Source organism: Urtica dioica, chromosome 11, assembly GCF_054948205.1.
Source record: "Urtica dioica subsp. dioica isolate 48M chromosome 11, U.dioica_male_clone48M_v1_H2, whole genome shotgun sequence".
Lineage (NCBI taxonomy): Eukaryota > Viridiplantae > Streptophyta > Magnoliopsida > Rosales > Urticaceae > Urtica > Urtica dioica.
This window is the reverse complement of record NC_142766.1, coordinates 9,398,945-9,407,751: the sequence shown is the minus strand read 5'-3', so window position 1 is coordinate 9,407,751 and position 8,807 is coordinate 9,398,945. Positions and strand designations below refer to the sequence as shown.

The 8,807-nt window shown below is 37.4% G+C and overlaps 1 pseudogene; it reads left to right on the top strand.

The window, feature by feature from the left end:
* The first annotated feature begins 5,830 nt into the window (after window positions 1–5,830).
* On the top strand, window positions 5,831–7,262 carry LOC149381076 (E3 ubiquitin-protein ligase PUB23 pseudogene; annotated as a pseudogene).
* The last annotated feature ends 1,545 nt before the right edge of the window (window positions 7,263–8,807 follow it).

Sequence of the window (8,807 nt, the reverse complement as noted above, 5' to 3'; positions counted from 1 at the left end):
TAATCCTGCTTCGATTAATTTTAATCCAGCCGTCATAAACCTTACATTATGTCTTTATAGTTCGTTGAGATTAAATTTAATCCAACCTAGATTAATCTTACTTTGGCTAGTTTGCTTATAGTTGACAAACTATGGCTATTTTGCAAAATCTTAAGTTCTATTTGGCTACATAGCCGCTTGACCCTTTAAATTATAGCTTAAGTATCTAGTAATTAAGAAACTAATTTAAATTTAGACGAGACAAATGTTCTATATTATTTGAGGCATAGGCATGAATTCGGCTATATCTTTATTTAAAAAATGTATAAATTTGATTGAGGGTAGTGAATTAACTATTTAATATAATTCTTCCTCATCAAATATACAAATAAATAGCCGAACGAGGATCAGAGCATATGCCTTTCCTGAAATTTTGAAAGAAATTTTTTTATGAAATTTATATTAGTTTTTTTTTTAAATTTAGTCCAAATTGTCTGGCTTTTTTTTTTCTCATACCATATGAACCCCCTAATTTATTATTATTATTTTATTATTATTATTTATTTATCAAAGATGCCCCTGAGTTGAACCCTGTTCGGCCAGTGATTACAATACACACCGATCCTGGCCAATAGAATTAGTAGGTAGCTTTTATAGGTTCTTCAAGAAAACTGTTGTGCTCAATGTGAACGCAAAAACATTGCGAAAGTAGGCTTTTCCGGCTTGAAACAGTCTTCTACACCAATGAATTTCACAGCTAGAGAATTGGTAATGGTCCACGGACATTAAATTAGAAGCTACTTTTCTTTTTTTAAATGTTATATAATCAACTTGCATGTAGCGCAAGACCCTTAAATGTCAACTGTTCAACATATAATATATATATTTCAAGCCAAAAAAAATATAATTATAATTTTCCTTGTGTATACTTTTATTAGAATAATCAGACCGGAATAAAAATATTTTATAACTAATTATATTTGAGTGTGATAATTAATTTTCAAAATATTCAATTTTTAATTATTCTACAAAATTTTAAGCTATACGCTAGTTAATATACATATTTTCCATTTAATATTTAAAAGTAGTGTCTTCACCTAGTGTGGACATATTTGTGGCCAGTTACATCTGCATTTAATGGGTTAATTCAACCCCTAGTAACAAATATATACGCCTGCACAAGTAATACACTTATAAGCTGTATTTCAAAAAATAAATTGAAACATATATAAGCTGGAATTACATAAACATATGAAACAGCAACATTGATGTAATACCAATATTTTCAAAGGTAAAAATAAAACTCCCATATAAAAAATAAATAATGGCACATTAAGTCCATGCATAAGGCTCAATCCACAAACAAAGTGCTCAAGTCAAACTCCTAGAATAAGGTTCGCGAAACGACTCAAAACCATTTCAACGAGACAATATCCACGAGTTATGTCTCGAGACGACATCGGTAAGTCCATTTTCAAGTCCACGAGATAACTCGAGAGTCCACGCAACGACTCGAGATCACGTCTAAAAAAGATATCTCTCAAGACCACAAATCGAATTCTCAAGTCCTTACAAGTTACAACGACTCAAAATCAAGACTCATGCGCCAAGTTCCGAATCAACACTTATAAGATGTCTCTCAAACGAGCTCTTAAAAGAGACTCTCGAAGCATGTTTTTGAGCTAAACTCCTTGACAAATCTTCAAGACAAAGCCACAAATATGTTCACCCTGTCAGCTAAAAAAAATGACCATCCGACAGACCAAAAAAGAAAGACCACCCGACTGACCAAAGAAAATGACCTTCCGGCCAGCCAAAAAAGATGACTACCCGGTCGGTCAAAAATGAAGACCATTCGACCGGCCAAAAAAGATGAACACCCGGTCAACCAAAAATGAAGACCGTCAGGTCGGCAAAAATGAAGACCACCTGGTCGGAAAAAAAAGATGAACACCCGGCTAGCCAAAAATGAAGACCACCCGATCGGCCAAAAAAGAAGACCAATCGGCCAACCAAAAATAAAGACCATCCGGTTGACCAAAAATGAAGACCACTCGGTCGGCAAAAAAAAAAGGACCACCCAGTTGACCAAAAATGAAGACCACCCGGTCGGCAAAAAAAAAAAAGACCACCCTACTGTCTCCACCACCCGACCAAGTAGCTCTCACCAAACCCCTTGGCTCCTATAAATACCTCATCTATTCACAACACAAGGTAAGTTATCTCAACTTGTGAAAACTCTACAAAAATCAGACCATGACTCTCTCTCTCTCTCTCTCTCTCTCTCTCTCTCTCTCTCTCTCTCCCTATAGAAAACATAGAGACGAGCACAAATCGTTTACCAAGAACACAATACAACACGACTAAGGTTAAGTGTCAGAACGCGCGCCGATGGAGGTAAAGTGTCGGAAGAGCTTTCACTGGTTGAAGGCAAGGTCTCTGAAGATGTTTCACGGGTTGAAGGCAAGGCTTTGGAGAAAGGTTCAAGAGGTTGAAGACTCGAGGAGGCTAAGGCTCAAGAGCTCGACGAAGAATGCGACGAACATGAAGAACAAGAAGAACACGGAAGATCCGAAACTCAAAGACTCAAAGACCAGAAGACTCTAAGATCCGAAGACCCAAAGACTCAAAGACTCGACGATCCAAAGAACACAAAGAACATGAAGACTTGAGTACTTGAAGATCCGAAAGCTAGAAGACCCAAAGATTCAAGGACTCGGAGACACGAAGAACACGACGAGAACGACAAGCATGACGAACGCGAGAAGCACAAAGGAAATTCATTGACGAGAAGAGAAGAACTTCACCACACATAACCTAGTACATGCGGTCATAGGGTCCGACCATAGATTGAACCACATACTGTTCTGAATGTTAATCCAAAAACGCGATTAACATTTGACAAAAAAAATTAGAAGTGGCACTATTAACTAAGATTACATGATATATTAGCAGTGCAAAACGCAAGTCACATTATTGACCAAAAATACATAATTAAGGATAAATCCTAAGAAGGCATGCATTTTGCAGTGCAAGAAACTCGAACTCATAACATTTTCATCTATATATGTGTGAGATTACCACTAAATCAAATTAGTTACCACAGTATTCGACAATTTTGTAAGTGTGCCATAGTAACTTCCAGGCTGTTCTTCATAATTGATGGGGCGACATAGAAAACGGTTAATGAACTTGTTAGTCAGTATCGTTTATTTGATCTGCCATCCAGAATTATTATGAATAATAGTAGGTCAAGACTTCACATGCTGATAACCATTATTATCATTATTATATAATGCATTTCGTGGGAGAAATATAACATATATATGTTTATTTCTCTGAGAGTTAATTGGCAGATTTGGCTCGCAACTCAGAAAGGCATGTGCTTGCCGCATTGATATGAGAACGACTATGGGATTTAATTATAATAAATATAAATTACATACGTACGTACAATAATCTCATATATTAATCTAATGTATAGAGCCTTTTAATTTGTTCTGGAAAACGAGACAGAATATATGAGCTAATATGCTCCCTAAACCAGCTGACCAAAAGTTGTTGTTGTTTTGTTATATATATATATATATATAACAAAAAGATGCCCAAAACTGTTTAGATCTTCTTATTACAAGGAATTCCTCCATATGACGAAGAAATCAGAGAAACCAAACCACCAATTTTTACAATAGACAAAATGTGGAAAGGTGTATGTATGATTGTTGATTTTTTTCAATTTCTTGCGGAAACTTGTTTTTCACACAAGTTCTTAATTTATAGTTTTATTTGATAGTTTTGAAAGAAAATATATAATTATACTAAATATAGGAGCATAGTCGGAATTTATTTGTCCGTTTTTTTATAGACCGTTAATTTAAGTAAGCATAAATAGCGAATTCAAAGCTTTCGAAGATAATAGGCAAGTAGTTTAAAATAAATAAATACATAGATGCAGCAAAGAAATGCGTGACATAAAGTTATATAGCTAGCAGCAAAGTAATGGGCTACTCAGAACCTGTCGGAGCCATTTGAAAATGCATGTAATTACAAAATACGTACATATATATATATATATATATATATATATATATATATATATATACATATATATATATATATATGCATTTAATTTATAATGACATTATCTACGTTTTACAACCTCGTAAAATTGATGTTTAATTGATCTGTTTTTCCATGAATAATTATAATTATGTGAGTCGATGGCACATTGGCATTTCATGGATCATGCTTGGTTAAAATTTTAAAGAAATATAGGATGAGTGTATCAAGCATAAGCAGAAATAGTGACGCAGTTTGATTATTGATGTATGGCTTTTATTTATATAGTTATATGCTAGTGTTTGGATGCTGTTGATATAAGTTTGATTGATTTCGATTTAGATATATAGCCATATAAAAACTCAAATTTTACCACATAATCAATCTTTGGTAAATTTTAAGTAAATAGCTACGAGATTTTATTAACAAAATAAAAAATACATTAATAGTTGTAAATAATCATTAATAATTGTAAATAAACAATCAGACTCCAAGGACGTAAATAAAATGCTAAAAAGTCCAAAAAATACCACATCATAATGATTATTTACTTAAAATTTACAAAAGATTGACTATTTAGCAATTATCTAAATTTTGATGATTAATTACTTATAAATTTGATTGCTAATACATAAATTCCCTTTAGTGTAACACATGATAATTTACTTACAATTAATGAAAAGTTGGATATTCACCATAATGACTATTTGCTTAAAATTTACAAAAAAAAAAGTTGACTATTTAACAATTTTATAAATTTTGATGATTTAGTTACTTAAAAATTTGATCGCTAATACATAAATACCCTTTTGTGTAATGCATAAATTTGAGTATTTACGTAAATTTGTCCATGTTAATAAAAATGCAAGACTATTTACTTACGATTAATGAAAAGTTGGTTATATAACAATTTAATTATGTTTTTAAACTATATATCTATGAAATTTCAAATATTATATGTAATTATGTTTTGAAATAACAAAAAATATGTGAGATACAAAAATATAAGTTCAATACTGTAATAAAGAGAAAATTGTTCAAATTATTAAAATAATAAAAAAAAATGAACAAAATTTATTTTTAGTGTTAGAAATATAATTGAGTTAAAGATAAAATATGATTTAATTTAATAAAAACTATATTTAAAGTGTTAAGGATTACATTTAGGAATTTTGACTAATCCCTCTCTTGAATCTTGATGATTGATTATATATAAAAAATGGTTTTAAATGAAAAAGAAAAAGAAAAAGAGTACACACCTCTCATCCTTTGTTTATTGACAAAACCCGTTATCTAAGTTGAGTATTAGGATCCTTTATTTTATCAATACATAATATTTAAAAGTCAAATAGTGCCAATGGAAATTATAGGCACGCATCGCAACACCGACGTTGTCCCCCGCAAATCACACATCTTGATCTACCCTCTCTCTCTCTCTCTCATTAATTAATATAGGAAAAAAAAGTAAACTCTCGTATATGAGATATACATATATATACGTATGTATAGATATATATGTATGTATAGATATATATGTATGTATATTACAGAGAGAAATTTGTCAATGCTTTATTTGACGCTCATAAATTACTCCATGTTATTCCTTTAATTTATTAAAAATTTCAAACTATTATTCAATTTCGACTAAAAATTAAAAAAAAAAACAATTATTTCAGTAGGCTTGAATTATATAAATACAGCAATCGCATAATAAATAGATAAAGAAGTCCATACTTCCTCCAAAACATGGGAAGAGGTCCTTTATATTGTATTAATTTATATGTCACTCCCATCTCGCCTCTTAATTTTCCGTGTGTTTGACTTTGTGATTTTCAAACAACTTGCATGCTATTCATCAACGCTATTTAAAACCACGAACCTGACCCGAATTACAAATCTCATCTCTCCATATCCCTCGTTCCGCTCCATCAACAGTCAATCATAAAATGGATGCGCAAGAAATCGATGTTCCTTGTCACTTCGTGTGTCCGATTTCGCTCCAGCTGATGCGAGACCCCGTGACGGTCTCCACCGGCATAACCTACGACCGCCACAGCATCGAGGCCTGGCTGTTCTCCAGCCGGAAACGCTCTTGCCCCGTCACCAACCAGCCTCTCTTCTCCGCCACCGGAGATCCCACTTTCCTCCTCACTCCCAACCTCACTCTCCGCCGCCTCATCCACTCTTGGTGCTCCCTCAACAACCACGCCGTCCTCCTCGAGCCCCGCGCCCCCGCGCCCACCCCGCCCCTCGACGCCGCCGAGCTCCTCCGCCGCGCCCACAATGCCGATCCAGCCGATACCACCGATCACCTCAGCGCGATCAGATCCGCCGCGGCCGAGGGCGGCGAGCGCGGCAGGAAGCTTCTGCAGTCCGCCGGCGCGATCGAGCACCTCACGGCGGCGCTGCTGTCCGACGCCAAGGCGGTGGAGATCTCGCTGGAGGCGCTGTCCCACCTGGCGGTGGACGAGGCGGGAGCGAAGAGGCTGGTCTCGTCCGGAGCAATGGATTTGCTGGCGGCGGTGATGGGAAGGCGGGGAGCGAGCCGGCAGGCGAGGACGCAGGCGTCAACGCTGCTCCTGGCGGCGGTGGAGGCGGCGGAGCCGCAGGAGCTTTCGGCGCTGAGCTCCGAGGCGTTCTCGGGGGTGGCGGGGGCGATTTTGGACGGGGTGTCGCCGCGGGCGACGAAGGCGGCGGTGAAGGCGTTGGTGAAGGCGTGCCGGTGGGGGAGGAACCGGGCGAAGGCGGCGGAGGCGGGGGCGGCGCACGCGGCGGTGGAGGTGCTGGCGTCGGAGTGGGGGTGGGGGCGGGTGGGGGAGCTGGCCGTGGGGGCCGTGGAGGTGCTCTGCGGCTGCGCCGAAGGGAGGGCTGCCGTGGCGGGGCACGCCGCGGGGGTGGCAGTGCTCGCCAACAAGATGCTGAGGGCGTCCCCAGCGGCCACCGAGAGGGCCGTCAGGGCGCTGGCGCTGCTCTGCGAGAAGGGGCCCGCGCCCTGGGTCGCCAGGGAGATGCTGCACGTCGGCGCCGTCGCCAACCTCTGCGCCCTCGCCACTGCTCACGACGGCTGCAGCCTCAAGGCCAAGACCACGGCTCGACGCCTCCTCGCCTTGCACTCTTCCCTCTGGAGGGCCTCCCCTTGCTTACCTCCTCATATCTTGTCTTCCTATCCATCTTCATAAACTTCCATTATTCTCATTTTTGTCTGTACATATATATATATATATATATATATATATATATTTATATTTTTGTATGTGATGTGATCATATATGGCTGCGCAAGCAATTAGGTCGTACAGTTATAAAAAAAAAAAAAAATTGTGACGTTCTTCGTTAAAACAGCTGAATTTCTAGGAGAGGTTAAGTGATTGTGACTGTGAGTACAGACGGTATGTACGTAACTGTACTGGTGAATCTAAAATCTGATACGAATGAAGAATCTGTATGCTTTCTGTTTTTGGTACTGGCCTTACTACTAGTCAACAGTTGTTTCATCTTTTTGGGTATAGTTCGGACGTTTTCTTGGAACTTTATGACGAGTCCATTGGGGTTTCATTGTATTGTAATGAATTGGTTGTTCCGGTAGTAAAAAAAAAAAAAAAAGTACAAAACCAATTCTACCAAAGCTTGAGAAAGTCCTACCATGCAAGCTTTTGTAATTTATTTTTCTGGATGTCCATCCTCGCCTTGACATTCACTTTGACAATTTCCATGGCTGGCCATATCAATGCGAACAATCACCTGACAAGCATCGCTCAGTACCGCTAAAAATAGACATTTTGACGGGTTAAAATTAATTTGTATTTTGATCAATTAAAATTAATTGATCAATTAATTTTAACCGGTGTTTTTGGTTAAAATTAATCAAACGGTGACAATAATGCAACGACTCAAGAAGTTGTTGGATAATAAGTACGTACATAATTCTTATTATTTTGTGATCATTCTTCACCACGTCACTTAAAAATATCGTTTATAATAGAACATCTTACTATTTTGTCGGTAAATATATTTAGACACGGACATTTAGCAACGATAATAATCGTCGCTGAATAGATTTAGCGACGATTATGGGGTTATTACCGACGACAAAAATCGTCGGTAATGGTTCTATTTGTTGTGGTGAAAATCTTATGATTTGAATGTTTATATGTGTTTAGGTGATTTCAGGTGAGTTTCGGAGCTAAAATGTCAATTTTTTGGAAGAAAACAGATCAGTGCACTGAAGAGGAGCAAAACAGAGACAACACATTAGCTAGTACCATGGTACAGGAGTGAGAATCAATGGCTGTACCGCGGTACAACAAACATGTACCGTGGTACTGGTCTGTCAAAAGCTCATAAAGACTCAAATAAAGCCCATTAGGATTCCAGTTTAAAAGGGACTTTGGGATTTCGACTAAAAACACATAGGCTACAATCTCCAGAGCTTTAGAAGGGTAGCTAGACAATTTTGGAGAGAGAGAGAGAGAGAGAGGACTCAACTCGAAAGATTACTTTATCGAAACGAATATTCGAGCTATCAATCATCGCCGTTTTTCTATATTCTCTATCATGAATTCTATTTGTATGTGTGCGTCTTTTATCATGAGTAGCTAAATTCCCAAACGATTAAGGGGAATTTCAATCCCATAACATGAATTGTAGATTTTGGTGTAGACTTTGCTTTTATTTCTAGTATTAAAATTGTTATCTCTTTTCCAATTGTTAATTGTTCATGAATTGTTGTGTTTATGTTTGGATTGATCATCTTGATAGAAACATTATTAT